This window comes from Haliotis asinina, chromosome 7, assembly GCF_037392515.1.
Source record: "Haliotis asinina isolate JCU_RB_2024 chromosome 7, JCU_Hal_asi_v2, whole genome shotgun sequence".
Classification (NCBI taxonomy): Eukaryota; Metazoa; Mollusca; class Gastropoda; order Lepetellida; family Haliotidae; genus Haliotis; species Haliotis asinina.
In genome coordinates, this window is record NC_090286.1 from 46718292 (window position 1) to 46737385 (window position 19094).

The 19094-nt window shown below is 38.9% G+C and overlaps 1 protein-coding gene across 6 annotated transcripts in view; it reads right to left on the minus strand.

The window, feature by feature from the left end:
• LOC137291216 (scavenger receptor class F member 1-like) overlaps positions 1 to 18607 on the minus strand; it is a 49164-nt gene extending 30557 nt beyond the window's left edge. For 2 of the 6 annotated variants that reach the window (XM_067822507.1, XM_067822511.1), the window contains exons 1-3: positions 18220 to 18416; positions 16165 to 16277; positions 12596 to 12677 (exon numbers count right to left, since the gene is read on the minus strand). The gene's annotated coding sequence lies outside the window, so the exon portion shown is untranslated. Of the gene's footprint in view, positions 1 to 12595; positions 12678 to 16164; positions 16278 to 18219 lie in introns of all 6 variants that reach the window. The other 4 variants (XM_067822506.1, XM_067822509.1, XM_067822508.1 and 1 more) reach the window with 2 other exon arrangements.
• Between the last annotated feature and the right edge of the window lie 487 nt (positions 18608 to 19094).

Sequence of the window (19094 nt, forward strand, 5' to 3'; positions counted from 1 at the left end):
CAAAAACAAATACACGTAACTGACAAAGCTCTACGTAAGAAAGTGAATGAGCAAAATCGGAAATGACATACTGATATTAAAAGTAACACTGCTCGAAGAGAATGTATTCTAACGTAAAGCAACTTATCTGGCTGTAAATAACAGAAATATGTTTTTGCATTGACCTGTTCTCGAAACATTCAACTAGGTCAACATAAATCTTAATACCGACACTTTGTTTCCATGATGTTCTCGGTGACCCTATAAATCACACTTTGCTGTTAAAGACAGACAGCAAAATTCTGACAAGTATCTGTTGTTAACAAATGTGTTATGAAGTTCCACCCAGACGATGCTGAAACAATTATTCAGTACACTTATGAATCCCCAACATAACAGCATGTGGCCCTGTGACAAAAGCTTAGGTCGCTAAGCTGAAGTTGAAGTTAAGCAATGTCGAGCAATGTCGAGGGTCCTTAAACAAATAGATATAGATATAAAGAGATATTTATGGCGAAGCATGAACACTGTGAATGATGCTCTCCTAGGCTGTATGTACAAAGTTAGTGACCCCTCTGCAAGTCATGTACCAAATCAACAACCAAAATCAATGCACCCCAGGACAAAATGGGTGATCTCCCTTAAAATCATCATTTATCGGTTCTTTTACCAGGGAGACTATATAGAGAGGGAGAAGAAACTCCCGGAAAAGCCCCTGAGCATATGTCTCGGGTCGTTACGTATCCAGTGTAGCCAATATGGTGGCAGAGTAGTATTTAAAATTGAGCCCGGTATATTTTCATCAGCTGATTAAATACACTGAGTGCTGTGACAACTGGAATCCCACATGTAGAAGATACGTTAACTATTTTGTCACTTCAGTTTAAGTCAAATAATTGGTATTAGTGTCCGTATAGGGACAGTAGATTTGTAGTAAAGTTTCAAGTCGGTATGTTATAGCTCACTGGCTTCCATTCTCGATTCACCGCGAAGATAGACTAAATTGTGCCGATAAAACCTTCTTTCACTCATTCGTTTAATTTTTATACGGGAAGGACGCCTTTAGATGAAATGCATTTGCAAGTAGTAGTGATAGTTTTATGACTTAAAAAATTATTAGGGTATATTTGGGGTGTGTGAAAAACATGACATATCTTCGATCTGTTCTAATCCGCCAGTGAAATGCTACACGCCGTTGTTTGAGTGTTTCTAGTCATTTCTTCAAAAACATCTTTCACATACACCTTTAATTCTTATGAGGCGAATATACTATCAGGTGAAATACGTTTACAAGTAATAGTGACAGTTTCATAATCTGAAAGAGAATGTTACGGTGTATTTGAGGTGTGTGAAAAATATGACCTGACACCGATCTGATCTGACCCGCCACTGATGCTTGTGATGTTTGAGGGTTATAGTTCTATAACTTCTTTCTTTCTTCTTGATCTTATTATTTGACAAATCCGGAAAGGTGTTTACAACGCTTTGTGACAGTTTTACACTTTCTGTTTTTGAGGGGTGTGTGACAGTGTCAGTTATTTTTTTGTTAATGTCCATTCCATTCCTCACATGCAATAAGATATCTGAACTATTTATTTATTTATTTATTTATTTATTTATTTATTTCATTTACGTATAATTCTTGCTCTTAATTCTTACTGTAATTCATTATTCAATGACAATCATATGCCACGGTAGCCATAGAAACGATACATACGGCCTCAGTAAGTTGTTTTCATAGTCTATCGACTAGGATGTTGAAGGCCCCATATCTTCAATAACCCAAGAAGCATTCAACGGGTTGATTAGTGGTACGTGGTTGTGCTGTCTTGACCTGCGGTTCACCCTATTTATACCCCATGAACATTTGGGGCACGTTTTGGATCAACTGTAGTAGGCGTTCCGCTTCCACTCCCCCCAGGTATTGCAGGACGAGTGGCAGAACATCCCACAACTCACTATCCACCACATTGTGGCCTCTGTGCTGTCATTGCATCGCATAATCAACACAATCCATTCAAAAAGGTAGGGGCCATTAGAATTAAAATACTGATATAATACAGCTGATGAAGGTAATGAGGAAACAGAAGGGAAGAGAAGCTAAAGGAAAATGTGACAATTTATTCCATTGTTTTGGAGATGTTTCATCTGTGGACATTTATTACTTTCTGTCATGTGCATTAGCATTGGCGAGTCGCATGTTTGCAATATTTAACATCCTCTAGTTTGTTGGAATGGTATGTGTTGTTTTCGGATTGACGCCTTGTGGTTACCCTTCCAAAGAGTGTACAGAAACGTTTTTGTGACACAAATGTTGATTCTGTTGGTGTATGAAGCTATAATAAATTCAGTTGTCAAACTGAGCATTGAAAAAATTATCTATAAGCCTCTGTACGTGAACTGGCATGTCAAAATAACCATAACTCTCCAGTTTTTCCCCACATCCTTTGATGTGGATTATTTCTTGTTGTATCGTAAGTGTTTAAAGCGGTAGCTACAGGTTAGAGTGAACACGAAGATGCTTCTGTCCTTACATATTATGGCTAGACGCAGTCATTGTTCCTGGTTTGAGTAGATCTTTCTTATGATCAGGATGATCATCATGATGTTACTTAATGTCTTTAGATCTTTCCCTTCGGATATTCATATCCTCTGGGCCACAATGACCTTAAAACCAATTCCTTACCACAATGAACAGTAAATCATCTGCTATGAGTGAAAATCAACGGAAACCCTCAAACATGTCACAGGAAAATAATGAGAAAGCAGATAGTTAAAGGTAGCTTCGAAATGATGAAGGAAGTGCCATAATATGGGACAACCATATTCTACGCACAGCATCAGGGCATTTTAATTGCTATTCCGGCACTGAGATGAAATCCTAAGGATTCACACTGTTCCGACCATTGGCCACCAGAGGGAGTTAAAAGTTGTTCCCGTAATATAATGCCAGGCCTCACAAAGCGTATGCTACTATTCAGTAGCTTCAGAATGCGAATATTACAATATTTCCATGGCCTCCCAACCCCATTGAACATAACCTCTCATTTTAAAGTTAGCAGATTAAAACCGTGCACTCACACCTATGTGTTTAGTTTTGGGAGAGTATTCAACGTTTTTATGGTAATAAGTAACGTAAATTTGAATCACTTCGATTCAACATGGAAGCCAAAAATGCACACAGCTGACATTTCTACATATAATAGCAAAATGATTTCACCCAAGTGTGCAGTATACATTTCGAATTCAACAACTGTTGATGTTTGGTAAATTTATTTTTGTATAAATTTAGCTTAGTTTGTCAAACACGTAAGGATCCAAGCGAACAAGTCGTCAATATTGAAGGGTTTTCAGATGATTCATGATATATTTGAGTCACGAAGATTTTGTGTGATAACAAGTAATTTATTTTCACTCATGTCATCTCTTCAAGTGCTTTAGCAGGAGTCTTGTTGATTTGCCATTGCATGTATTTGTGATGGGTGTCACCCGTGAATCAAGATACGCCACCGTTTGCTAAAACCTTGTATAATCGATATTTGGTGGTAGTTCAAAACCAGATGCTCGTATTGTGAACTAAGTGCATTTGTCACACACTGCGTTTGACAGCTACTTAAGTAGAGGTGAGTTGATATACTAGGTCTGCTTGGTTTTACAGCACGGGTCAGGATAACGCGGATTCACGGGGGAAATTATTCTTGAATATTTCCTGGAGCAAAAGCATGAATGTACTAAATGCACATAATTAATTCATATCTGGGTCCCATGCAGTTAGAAAGCAAAGTCTATTTCACAGTTTGGGGATAGATATGAGGACACGTAACAGATTATGTACTATTTTGAAAATATGCCTAGTTTATTGAGTAAACAGTTGTACACTGATGATGAGTTTTTGAAAACATTATATTTTAGAGGATCTAATCAAAAGAACACTGGGCACCGATCACGTGATATTGATGGCACTGCGTTACATCGACTACTTTCAATGTCTTGTTAAAACACGACATTGAATCTACACTGTCTTGTGTTCGGGGAGTTTTGGAATGGTCTCATGTTGTGTTTTGGGATTCAAGGTGGTCTGGACAGGCCTAGACCTGTCTGAAGATGTCCAAGCGAACGTCATGCGAACGTCAATAACAGGCAGCAGATTTAGGGGGTGGAAGGTGGGGGAGGTGTGTGTAATGACACGGGGCCAAGATCACTACTTGAATGCAAGTTGATATTTTCCATGGAAGAGTCACTGAACAGTATTGCAGTATTGAGATTCATATGTATAATATGAATCACGCGACTTGAATAAGTTCGGAGTAGATACGCATGTTAAAGCTGAATGTTGTCAAGCTGAAGACTCTTGTTTTTGTCTGCATACAGATATTGTACATTTTCATAGCATATCAATTTGTTTCAAACTGAATCTCATCTTGCACATATATTTTTCCAAGTTTTTCTAAGTTACATAAAACACGTCACAATTTAATTCTGGACTCACAAAAGTCGAGAAACTCTCCGCACTTTGGCCACTCTCTCCCAAGGGATTTGGCAAAAGTAAATATGAATTTGTGCTAAGGATGAAAAAATGAAAAAAAAGTTTTCGAAAATTCAAAATTTAAACTCGCTCGCCCATGAAAGTTTCATCTACATCACCATCCTTAATATACTCAGGGAGCCTATATACAGGACGTGTTGGTCGGGGATTCTTCTGGCTTTGCTAAATAAATCGTACATAAACATGTAAAATATTTTGCTTTGTTTGTGTAACTACCCACATTAGGACATTGAGACCATTCGGATTTATCGAGTAAAATACGATTGTATAGTTTAGAGTTTGAATCTTGGCATATTTGTGCCACTTTTGCACTCTCCCTTTGTACCTGGGGCGTGCATATTTTTGTGGATTTTAGTATTTAATCTATTTGTTTAGATTTATTGATTTATTTGTTTTTGCTTTGTTTTGTTTTTATTGCTAGTGGCCCAGCGAGTGAGTCTGATTTGATAACTGTAAATTTATTCTGACGTTTGACAAGCGGGACATGAGCAAGAACATATATGGAGCCCCATATGCATCAATACATACTTTTAAAAAAACATTCTAGACCAATATTTGTACAAAACTGATGAAATGTAACTGAAAGTTCAAGGTTCAAAAGCACGTACAGGGCACATTTATCCTACCCCATTTACTGGTAAACACATATAAGATGATCCACGACCTGACAATTGACCCCAATTTGCATACTTGGGAACGCCCCACAGAACGATCCACTTGAAACAAGAGGGAGACAGGTTGTCTGATAAATATCGAGAAGGTCATTTTCCCCGTGCGTTTCACGCATGAACTGTTATAGCACACTCGATTTGGGAACAGGTACAATCCCAACGAATTGAATCATCACAATATACTGAGCAAATATGTTTAGGGCCACCGATCCATTTCACGAAGCAAATGACATTTTCCCGGGTTTTTTTAAAAACAAAATTGTTGAATATCTAAAATGCTTGTCAATGCCCCAATCATCTATTTGTCTTCGTCTTAACTAAAGGTCTATAAAGGTCTATACTGGAATATCAGTATCTTATGCCTGAAATTGCAGTCTTATCATTCGAAGGAATATGCGGTGTTGTTTTAATGGGTAAAGCTGACTTTTCGTCTGCTAAATATTAAATAGATAATAACTACATATAGTTAATTGTGTTTGATTTAGCTTTTTAATATGTTAAAAGTTATCTGTAATTGAACAGTGGTGGTTAAATCAGAGTAGCAAGGGGGAAATATTTTTATCACATAATTTTGTTCCTATTTCTCTGTACGGGCTGATTTTCGTCCATAATTCTGCTGGTGATCGACCGGGAATACATGTCTTGGAAATTTATATAACCGGTTCCAGAGAAATAGTTAGTATTCAAACAATATTTCCAAATTTCTGTCATATTTTTATTATGGTCACCAAAATTGTGTACAGAAAACTGAAAATACCTTTTGACATTGATAAGTCAGTGAGAAATATCTTTGTGCACAAATTTGTCGGTCTGGGGATTACTCAGTACCAGACTCAGTAGATTTATCAGTGACTAAAAAAATATAAAATACAGACAACTCACCAAAGATTACTCTTTTTTTATGACAAAGTATGGGAACAGTTAAAACCTGATATAGTATGTGTCAATTATTATACAAGACACAACAATGCTGGAAAATTAGGCGGACTTACTGATTTATGCTTTAATTATCAGTCTCTGAATCAGTCTCGGTGTCTGAATCACTTGCAAGTCCTAAGTCAATCACTAGTCTGTCAATTTCCCTTTCTACTGCGATTTCGCGTTGCCTGTAACCATCTTCTATTGTTTTAACATGTTTACAACATTCCGACCATTCTTTTGCACCGATTGCAGACATCCTTTCATTCTTGAGGAACTTTTTGTGAACCGCAAGTTTTGTTAAGCGACAAAATTTTTCACATTTGCTCAAATTAACTCAGTTGGGTTTAGTTCTGCGTGGTATGGAGGGAGACGTAGTTACATCATGACCATGTTGCTTCAACATCGTGTCTACTCTGTAGACAGGGCCCGATTTGTTGGATTTTGCAAGAAACAATAGCTTGGCTTTAAGCATTTTCTCATCAATTGTGCCTTTGTAGCCACGCTTTTATGTCATCTTTTCTGTTGGCGATTGTCGGACATTTGTCCACTTGCTTGCTATGATATGGCGCATTATCCATAACGATGACAGAGTGCAGTGGAAGGTTTGGGATCAACCTTTCCTAGAGCCATTTGGAAAAATTATCAAAGTTCATCTCGTCATGATAGTCTGCTGATTTGAGTTTGGAATCAAAAACAAACAAAGCATTTGGAACAAAACCGTTTTCACCCCCTGCATGAACCACAATGAGCCGAGGTCCGGTGCCAGACTGAGGTTGTACCCCATTTATTACGACTTCACCCTCAAGTTGCCAACTCTTTGGGACAATGTGGTGTACATGCAACCATGTTTCATCGATAAAGATGAGTGTTCGATTTTCTTCTCTGTATTTCTTTATTGCACTTATTTGCAAGTATTGCAAACGCTTGGAAACAATGTCTTTACGTTCCATTGAAAGTTTACGGTTTGACTGCGTTTTTCGCCACCTAAACCCCATGTCTTTGAGATTTTTTCGAAAACTTTCCTTAGAACCCTTGTAGTGCAACTGGCACTTTGCCATATCATACATCGTATCCAGAGTGGGTAGTTGTTTTTTTACGCCATATAAACTTTGTAGAAATTGACGGACTGCACACCGGTCGAAATCATCAAGTTTGTAACTGCAAGTTTTGGGTTTGCGCAACTTGGTGGGACTGATAAATGTAGGTCCACTCGCACTCCTACCACCTTCTGCCTTAATGCGCTTTAAAGTTGCCTTTGAGAGTCCAGTAGCAAGGCTACTTTGTAAAAGAGAATCTGCTTTGGTTGCACAATTTTTGTCCATATACATGATAACATTGTATACTATCTCTCTTGCCTGAGAATGAACATTGTATACTATCTCCCTTGCCTGAGAATGAACCATGTTTTCCTAACTTGGACATTTTTACTACAACTGAAATCTGTTTAACAGTATTGAGACAGGTGTAAAACAGTAGCGAGACTGGTGTTACACAGTAGCGAGACAGTAGCGGTTTTGATTTCATGTCACGGTTAGCATGTATTGCACGTGCATAATCGTCAAGCTACCTGTAGCAGCCAAGTGTCCTCGCCCAATTCGTTGTACCGCCTCTCTTGTCACAAATGCGTTTAGTGCGCAGGATCATCTAATATGTGTCTTGCAGTAAGACTGTCCATTTCTGATTGATGCACGTCACCTTGCGAGGGAGAATAAATCATTAAGTTTTACCCCGCCAAGTGGGAAACGCATGCATCCACGACAGTCAGTGAACTGTGAAGCAGTGGTTCGAATCGACTGTAGTCAGTGCCATGTTAATAAAATACATGATTTCAGTTTGTTTTGATGCTGTATTTGCATAAAGTGAGAGTTAAACATTCGTTATGGTAAATGCGGTGTAGCAATGAGATGAGGAGTATACGGGGTTTCTTCATCCCTTTCTATCCACCGATCCGAATGGTGGTATCTTTTGGTTCACATCCGGATCGTCGAATGCTTTATCGAATACACAGGACTGTCGTAAAGCAGTGTCTACCTCGCTCATAGTGACCTCATCAAAGCATGTACTGTATAACGTATTTTGTTTTCCTTCATGTCCGGAGCGTCGGACGCCACAGTGTTGACGCCTGATTACCTCCTTACGTAATACCCGAAACATCGAATTTGCAAAATTTCAATTTTCGACAGCCCAGGCACGTTGTTTATTTAAGGAGTGAGGGGGTTAAGAGGCATGGTCGACTAGGTTTCTTTGTTTAACTAATCCCACACGGCCTTCACCAATAGAGAGAATGATGTCTGTTCTGTTATGTTTATATTTATAGTGTTCATATTGTAAATTCTTTGCTCTTGTACCACCAATGGCGGTTTTTATGAGAATAAAGAAGTTGAAGTTGAAGTTGAAGTTATGACATTGCTCTTCTCTATCTGCCTCTATTTTATATATTGACTTCAATATATTTACAGTGAAATGACAATTAATTTAATGCAGATAGAATTTTACAAAAGGTCGAAATTCTAGATTATTTATGTGCATATATTTGTGTATAAGGTCTGCCAGCATCCCCAATATAAACTCCAATATATTTAGACTCTAAGTTCACATGGCGAAGGCGGTTTATACACAAAACCAAAACCAATTGGTCAGCTCGACGCCTTATAAAACAATCAATTTGAAATTCCCTTTGAATGTGAGATATTTTCTTTTTCACCCATATACACTCACGAACACCTGTTCATTTCAAAGCTGGGGGCACCTAATGACCCAGTGTGATCCATGGATGAATTGTGTATATCATGACAAGTAAAATACACTTGAAAGCGGCAGCTGTTTTACTCCAGTACACAAGATCAGCGGACGAGACACGACTTTTTCGGCGCAAATTGTCGTAGGCGCTTTGCGGAAATTACGTAACTGAACGCGGAGAAACAGTGGTCTTGTCTTTGCAAGTTATGCTGAAATACTCAACGAACTGAGATAAAAGTCGGAAGGACAAAAAAAAAGTGGAAATCGGTTTGTGAATCTCTCATGAAGCCTGTTCAGGTCATGATACGTTCAGCCCCCCCTAAGTAATTGAAGGAATTACAGCAAATTTCTGCTCACATCCGTGATTTGTCGGTCGCGAGCGGAAACTCACGCAGCAAAACATGGCGTCGTTCGAGGAAGCACCCGTCTCGGTGAGGTTTGGTTTTAGTTCCTACTACTACATTTTTATACTTATCCATCTTTGACCACCCGTGTTGAATGCATTTAGGTATGAGGTGTTGTTGGAGCTATAGCTTATTTTTTTAGGAAAAGACTGTCACTGCAGAAGAGTGTCACAAGTCATGCCCCTGGAGGTTCAGATGTAAACAACCTGCAGGGGCTATACTTCACGTTTCCTCCTACTTATTTTACGGGAAGATACCTTTGTGTAAACGGTTATATGTTCATTTTGAGAAATGGTAAAAAGGGAGAATGCATCTCGTGAAAATGAATTTTGAAAGACTGCAGATCAAGATTTCCAACTGTCTCAATAACATAATTTCTAAAATTGATATACATTTGTACTTAGAGACCACAACCACGTACCTGTACACAACGAAATGCAAGGTAAATCTTTTCGACTGTAGCAAAAATAGCGAAAATGTATAAAAAGATGGAAAAGTAAACGCAAAACCAATCTTGAATATATTACGTAATCCTCATAGCTCAATATAAAGATTACACATTAATAGTAGGGATACATTAACATTAAACTAATCTCTTTAAGTAATCGTGACTGGATTGGCAAGCATAAATGTGCATATCAATACCACTCGATACCAATAATATAATTACATAACATACATGATAACAACACTTCATGTCCCGCTCGTTAAACGTCAGAATAAATTTACAGTTATCAATCACTCACTCACTCGCTGGGTCACTAGCAGTAAAAAACAAAACAAAGTAAAAACAAATAAATCAATAAAAATATGCACGCCCCAGGTACAAAGGGAGAGTGCAAAAGTGGCAAAACCGGTAAAATATGCCAAGATTCAAACTCTAAACTATACAATCGTATTTTACTCGATAAATCCGAATGGTCTCAATGTCCTAATGTGGGTAGTTACACAAACAAAGCAAAATATTTTACATGTTTATGTACGATTTATTTATCAAAGCCAGGAGAATCCCCGACCAACACGTCCGCTTCTCCTCCATCTGTGGGTTGTGAGAGTGAGGTTACTCTCTACAAGCCTCATTCCCATTAGTTATCAGGGTGTACTCCCATTTTATGTATTTTTTACTCGATAGGTACGGAAAATTAATTTGGTGATATGTCATGCCTAGTTGATTTCTCAGGATTAGGTCAATTTGGTATGGGAGAGCCATATACGATGATCAGCGGGGATTTAGAAACCATGTTGGAGTGAAAGAATAAAAAAACTCAGTGATAGATTAATGAGTGTCTTTTTATGCATTATGACAATGGAAGTGGTAAATTAACACAAAATGCCCAATACCTGTCCTGCACGTCATACAAAATTATGTGTATCATGAAATGACAATGTTTCAACTGAATAATACATAAAAAAACACTTTTATTATGTGTATAAGATCACATTTTAGATAAAAGTCGAGCTTGTTAGATGTTTTAAAGAATAATGGAAAAGGTAGAGAAGGACACCCCCTCTTGGGAACAGTGACACGCCACGGTTCAGTGGTTACAGATATACGGCCTACTTTGCTCTGAAGATGAAGATGAAGCAGGAAAATTATGTTATGTCTGACCAGGGAGTCTATATGGAGTGGGAGAAGAAACTCCTCGAAACGCTGCTGAACGTATGTCTCGGGTCGTTACGTAACCAGTGTAACCAATATGGCGGAAGCGTAGTTTTTAAGATTGAGCCCGGTTTATTTTCAACAGCTGATTACGTTCGCTGAGTGTTGTAACAACTGAAATCCTACATGTAGAAGATAGGTTAACTATTTTGTCACTTCAGTTTAAGTCAAATAATTGATTTAAGTGTCAACTTGTTAACAGCCATCAATATATATTATGACATTAATAGCTCCATAAATGTCACTGAATAAAATTCAACCTGTTAACATATATATAAAGGCAGAGCAATTTTATGGCACTGTCATTTATGACCATGGCTAATGTTTAAGTAAATCTAGAGTTCATCCCCAACACACAAGGAGAGCATAACCGTGTTTACCAAGGCTATAAGTTCAGAATCCAGAAGAGACGCAACACCAGTGTACATTGGAGATGTTGCAGGGCAGGTTGTCCTGCAACCATCAACACCGCCAATGATCTTATTACGAGATATCGAAACACCCACAACCATCCGGCAAACCATAACAAGGTCACAGTGGACAAGTTCCTTGCCAGCTTGAAAGATATGGTCAAGACTGACACTACACCCATGTCAACTCTCTACCAAGAAGGTCTTCAAAGGTAAGTTTTACTTTTTACCACTATTTTTGTATCTTCGCATGAATATGTAAATTGTTCATACAAGTGAGAGTTTAAGACAAGTTCATATTGCATGAATATATAAATTATTCAAAACGCAAAAGTGAAATTTTAAGACAAGTATGTAACCGAAATATGATATAATGCATCATTATCAATGATAATCATTATCAATATGAAATTGACAATAATCACTTGCGTTTTAGGTCTTACTTCTGAGAAGCCAGAAGCTGCTGCTGTTGCTCCGACATTCTACAGCACCCACACCAGCCTGTACAGGGCACGAGCCAAAGAATTGCCACCTCTTCCCAGACATTCAACATTCCACACAACTACGCCCAGACATTGTCTGGTGACAACTTCATTCTCCACGCTGACAACAAAATGACCATCTTCACCTTTCCAGAGCCGACACTTTCTACTGCGACGGCACCTTCAGTATCAGCCCCAGTATTTACCACCAGCTCTACACAATTCATGCCATGGTCAACAACAAGATGTTTCCACTTATTTACGGACTTCTTCCAGACAAGAGTGAGTGAGTTTAGTTTTACACCGCACTCAGCAATGTTCCAGCTATATGGCGGCGGTCTGTAAATAATCGAGTCTGGACCAGACAATCCAGTGATCAACAACATGAACATCGATCTGCGCAATTGGGAACCGATGACATGTGTCAACCATGCCAGCGATGCCTGACCACTCGATCCCGTTAGTCGCCTCTTACGACAAGCACAGTCGCCTTTTGTGGCAAGCATGGGTTGCTGAAGGCCTATTCTACCCCGGGACCTTCACGGGTCTCCAGCCAAGAAACAACCCACCTACAATATGTTCTTCAGCATCATCAAACAAAAATCAGCCGACCAGAGTATCCACCTTCAGCCAGCATTCGCCTTCACAGACTTTGAGCCAGCAGCCCAGAATGCCATCAATGACGTGTTTCAGTGCCAACTGAAAGGTTGTTTGTTTCATTTCAGACAAGCCATCTCTAGGAATGTCCAGAAATATGGTCTACAGATGCGATTTGTGACTGACCCAGAAGTAGCTAACTTCGTGAGAATTGCTTCTGCTTTGCCACTAGTGAGACCAGAGGACATTGATGATGTGTGGCTCAGTGCTGTGAACAATATGAACTATCTCAATGACCCAAGTGTGAACCAGTTTGTTGACTATGTGACACTGCAGTGGATTGAGGGTCCTGGTAGACAGATGTTTGCTAAGTCTTGCATGCCAACCTTCAACATGATTTGTTGAGACGTTTTTGTTTACATTGATAATTAATCCAGATATTATTGCATCTGGGGAATGGAAAGGACATTGAAAAATGTTAACTGACACTGTCACACTGCCCTCAAAAATAAAGTGTAAAACTCTCACAAAGCGTTCTAAAACACCTTTCCAGTTTTGTCAAATAATAAGATCCATAACTTCCTTCTTTCTTGTTGAACTATACCCTCAAGCACCAATGGCGAATAAGATCAGATCGGCGATATGTCATATTTTTCACACACCTCAAATACACCGTAACAATCTTTTTTAGATTATAGAAGTATCACTATTACTTGCAAACACATTTCACCTGATAGTATATTCCCCTCATATGAATTATAGGTGTATGTGAAAGATGCTTTTGAAGAAATGACTAGAAACACTCAAACAACGACGTGTTGCGTTTCAGTAGCGGATTAGAAAAGATCGGCGATATGTCATATTTTTCACACACCTCAATTACACCCTTACAATTTTTTAAGTCATAAAACTGTCACTATTACTTGCAAATACCCTTGAACTAAAGGTATGTTTTCCTTCTACAAATTAAACGAATGTGTGAAAGAAGTTTTTTATCCGCACAATTTAGTCTATCTTCGCGGTGAATCGAGAATAGAAGCCAGTGATCTATAACATACCGACTTAAAACTTTACTACAAATCTACTGTCCTAATACGGACACTAATACCAATTATTTGACTAAAACTGAAGTGACAAAATAGTTAACCTATCTTTTACATGTAGGATTTCAGTTGTTACAACACCCGGCGAATTTAATCAGCTGTTGAAAATAAACCGGGCTCAATCTTAAATACTACGCTTCCACCATATTGGTGAGGGTTTTTACAAGGCCATTAGCTCACGACTGGTAATGCGTGACGTCCTGGACAGAAGGTGACAGTATTTTGAGTTTTTTCCTTAATTACCCAGTCAATGCAGTTTAAAGATCTCACAACACTTTATTAATGTGTCCCAGCAGCTTAAATTTCGTTATATTTATAGAATACCTAAATTCAAAAGAATCTCAAGGCTTAGTATTCTAATTCTGCATATGTTGCTGGAAGTAAAGCTCTGCGTTCAGGGCCCGTGAATATCTGGAGTAGAACAGGGCTTCAGCAACCCATGCTTGCCATAACAGGCGTCTATGCTTGCCATAAGAGGCGACTAACGGGATCGGGTCGTCAGACTCTCTGACTTGGTTGACACATGTCATCGGTTCCCAATTGTGCAAATCGATGCTCCTGCTGTTGATCACTGAATTATCTGGTCCAAACTCGATTATCTATAAATCGCCGCCATATTGCTGGAATATTGCTGAGTGCGACATAAAACTAAACTCACTAAATTAAACTGAAATTATTTGTCATTATAATTTGAGCTATTTTTATATCATATGTTTGCAATTTTTTAAAAAAGGAAACAAGCAGATGAAAATGTTCGTCCACGAGTGAGATTAGTCGAATTAAGACCGGAATGAGTCCATTTTTTTGTCATGATACTTATAAACACATTTTCATTCATTTACAGCCTCCAAGAGAATAAAAAAACTATGAACTTTGAGTGGAAGTGCAGATTCTTGTACTTATTAGAAATTGGCGGAATTAAGTCAAAATGAGTTGAATTTTGTGGCATGATACTCTTAAACATACCCTCATTCATTTACAGCCCCAAAACACAGGAAAAGATGTATTTTGAAGTAAAAGTAATTATTCTGGCATATTCTTAAAAAAATCGCGCTGAATTCGCAAAATTAAGTCAAAATGAGTCGAATTTTGTGTCATGATAATCATAAAGGCAATAAAAGGAAAGGAAAGTAAAAGGAAATATTCTCGCCCATGGGCCAAATGTTTTTAGCACATGAGCGAGATTTTTTTCAAAATCGCTCGAATTAATTCAAGATTAGTTGGATTTCGTGTCAGGACACTCATAAATATACATGCATTCATTTCCAACCTGCAAAACATGAAAAAAATGTATTTTGAGTGAAAGGAAATTTTCTTGCCCATGGGCCAAAATGTTTTGGGGGAGACTTTTTAAAATCGGTCTCAGCTGAATTAAGTCAAAATGAGTTGAAATTTCTGTCATGATACTCATAAATGTACTTGCATTCATTTACATCCCCCAAAACATGTGAAAAGATATATATGGAGTTAAAGGAAATAGTCTCGCCCATGGGCCAACATGTTTTCCACCCATGGATGAGATTTTGTTAAATCGCTCTAAATTAACGGAATTAAGTCAAAATGAGTTGAAATTTGTGCCATGATACTTATGAACATACTTTCATCCTTTTACAACCTCCGAAACATGGAAAAAGATGTATTTTGAGTAAAAGTAAATATTCTCACCCATGGGCCAAATGTTTTTCACCCATGAGCGAGGTTTTTTTTATATCGCTTTAAATTAGCAGACTTAAGTCAAAATAAGCTGAATTTCGTGTCACGACACTAATAGATATACTTTCATTTATTTAAAAACTGCAAAACATGGAAAAACATGTATTTTCAGTGAAAGTAAATATTCGCGTCCATGGGCCAGTATGTTTTCACCCATGGGCGAGATTTTTAAAAATCGCTGTCAGTTGGCGGAATCAAGCCACAACGACCTGAAATTTGTGTCATGCTACTTATTAACATGTTTTTCATTCATTTCCTACCTCCAAAACAATTATTTTGGGCCTGCCCGTGGGCGAGCGAGTTTAAATTTTGAGTTTTCGATACGAAAAACAGCTGCATATTTATTTTGGTCAAATCCCTTGTAAGAGAGATTCTGGACTTTTGTGAGTCCAGAATTAAATTGTGACGTGTTCTAGCCATTTATCTAACACTAAATCTGATTGGTCTAGAGAATGCTTTCAGCATTCAGCTTTCAGCATTCAACAGTGTTGCCCCTTCCTGATAGTATGTAACAATCACACATCAATTCATTCATTACATTATTTTAACACCTTATCTCAGTTTAAATTTGAAATACAGGGCTGGTTACATGTTAACAGGGCAAGCAACATTTTTCGGTTATCGGCTCTGTGGGCTTGATGGATATTTTAGGAGTTTCATACACTGATCACACACGTGTCCAGTCCACTGAGATATCTCTACCCACTGTCTATTTCAATAGACACAGACACAGTATGCTGACTCCGCGCTAGCAAATCTTCCTTTTGTCAACTGAAGATTGAAAACAAGTACCGTCTTTTTACTGTTTACCATTTTTACCGTCTTGTCCAGTTGGGAATAGAACCATCGAAATATCTTCTCCGAACTAACGTTCTATTCACGTGTAAGGGATTGTACTTCCCATGACATAAAGGAAAGATAAGAAAGTCTGCAACTTACCACAGATCCAAGGGTACTCCATAAACGACAGGGCACAATGTGTACTTCCCTGACGCTGTATGCGGATGTGGGTGTATCTGGAGATGCTTCACTGACACACATATACTTGAGCTCTGGCGGAGAAAGTACAGGCAGTAGAAGATTTCGAAAGTTCTGCTGGGTCATAGATTTTTGGTGATCGTAACTGCCACTCTTTAACAGACCTACAACATTACAACAGCCCTCAAGCCCCACCACATCTCTCTCACTCATTCTGTCTCCCTGCTGAGTATGGTCTAAAGCTCAACTCTCGCACTCTGTCTGTCTCTATAGTTCCCTTTGTGTATTTCCTATTTCCCCCCTCTCTCACTCTATCACTTATTCCCTCTCTTCTCTTTCACTCTGCATATATCTCTTCTCTCTCTTCCTTAAACTTCTCATAATTACCCCCCTCTCTCTCTCTCTCTCTCTCTCTCTCTTGCTGTCTTTCATATAATTAGATGAGACGAAACAAACAACAGTCAGGGGTCAGAGTAGTGGATGTCGTACTGTTTCAGAATTGTAGACGCTGAAAATGAACATGTCCGCGTGGCTCGCATCGTCACGCTTAAACACACCCGAATTCAAAATATACAATGCATCAACGAACGACCCATATGCGTCCGTTGAAGAAAGGCTGTAGAGTATTTCGGTGAAAACGAAAACGAAACTATTACTTGGAAATTCAGCGGAGCGTCAAATATTACGCACTCAAATATTACGCACTCAAATATTACGCACTCAAATATTACGCTACAAACGCCCCAACATGAACTTATTATTGTTTATATAATTATTATTGATATGCTACCATGATAACTTCTGTATATATAAGCTTATTACCAGTAGTGGAAGATCGTTAAGCTGATGCTTCCGTTCAAATACGTGACACACAGCCGGTTTGGTGATGTTTCTACACAGCACCTTCTCTCTCTCTCTCTCTATCTATCTATCTCTCTCTCTCTCTCTCTCTCTCTCTCTCACACACACACACACATGGAGAATGAACATACTCTTAGCTATTATGACTACACAAAAAATTTATGCAACATAATACACCCCTCCCCTCCCGCCTTTCGTGATACACACGCACGGAGAGTGAATATACCTTTAGCTCATATCTCTACACAACAGGTTTATGCAACATAATATACTTTTCTCTCTCTCTCTCTCTCTCTCTCTCACACACACACTCACTCTCTCTCTCTCTCTGCTACACACTCATGGAGAATGAATATACTCTAGCTGATATTTTTACACAGCAAAGTTTTGCAATATAATGTAATTCTCCCTCTCTCTCTCTCTCTGCGCTACACCCTCATGGGGGATGAAAAGGTATACTTTCAACTGGCATTTCTACAAAACAACGTTTGCAACATGATATAACCCTCTCACTCCCTCTACGCTCTCTACCACACACACAAATGGAGAATGAATAATACTTTTAGCTGATATTCCTACACAACAAAGTTTTGCAACGTAATATATTCTCTCTCCCTATCTCTCTGTCACACACATATGGAATGAGTACAATCATTTACCTGACATTTCTACACAATACTACACATACAGAGAGAGAGAGAGAGGGAGAGAGAGAGAGAAAGAGAAAGCGGGATTGAGGGAGAGTGGAGGTGTGTTTAGGGGGGGCGGAGGGGGGTGGGGTTGTTAGTATAGTCGAAGGCCATATTCATGACCTAGATTTTGAAATACATTTCATGTGGATCTATTCCGAGGTGGATTGCATAGTCGTCGCGATGCAACATTTTATTTTATAAGACATCAGTCACAATAGGTTGAAGTGCGACAAAGTAGCTTCTGAATCCTTGAATTACCGGAACACGGGAACAATTAACACGAGTCAGTTAACATAAGTAGTAGTAGCTACAGTAAGTCGAATATGTTTGTTTACTCATTTCAGTCTTCCCATGGCGTTTCTAAAATACGACATGTACGCATAGCATGAAAAGCTTTAAGTCACATAAGACAAGTTTGAAATCAGGGCGATCGTCCTTGGTACATTGTTAATGTGGTACTTACCTACCGCAAGTTATGGCAACCTCAGTGACACACTCGTCAGACGTTGCGAAGAAACACAAGGCCATGCAATCGGTAGTTGGCCAGCGTCAATATGATTGATATAGCAATATTATCTCCATGTCATAATGTGTCCCTATATACATTTGCGACTCTCCAGAGCCATGTGTCATTATGTGTCCCTATATATACACGCGACTCTCGTTTATCCAGAACCATTTCAACAAGGGTTTGAAGTGCGGATACGTCATCGGTAAAGACGGAAGCTGATACTATGCTTATGTTGACATAACACAGTGGGTCTTTCCAGACAGCTGGCTGTCCCTTGTGTCGACAAGAATACTTTATGTGTAGTTACTACGACTTAAGTCATGTATATAATACAGTGAGTGGCCTGTATGCCCCGTGCCCCAGCAAGCAGTATAGCTGAATGCGAATGGGGGTATGCAAGATCCAGTTACATTTCAGTACTGCACTGTGATATGCAGGGAAATCAGATTATTTATTTTGAACCAGTGGGCTGTTTCGTTTTTAAACATGTTGAACGCCGCACTATGCAGTAACTAATTGTCGGCAGTCTGTAAATAACCGACTCTGGACTGTCCAGTGACAGGCTCCAAGGGTATGGATCTGACCAGTCAGCGATCGACAGTCTATAAATAACCGACCCTGGACTGTCCAGTGACAGGCTCCAAGGGTATGGATCTGACCAGTCAGCGATCGACAGTCTATGAATAACCGACCCTGGACTGTCCAGTGACAGGCTCCAAGGGTATGGATCTGACCAGTCAGCGATCGGCAGTCTATAAATAACCGACCCTGGACTGTCCAGTGACAGGCTCCAAAGGTATGGATCTGATCAGTCAGCGATCGACCGT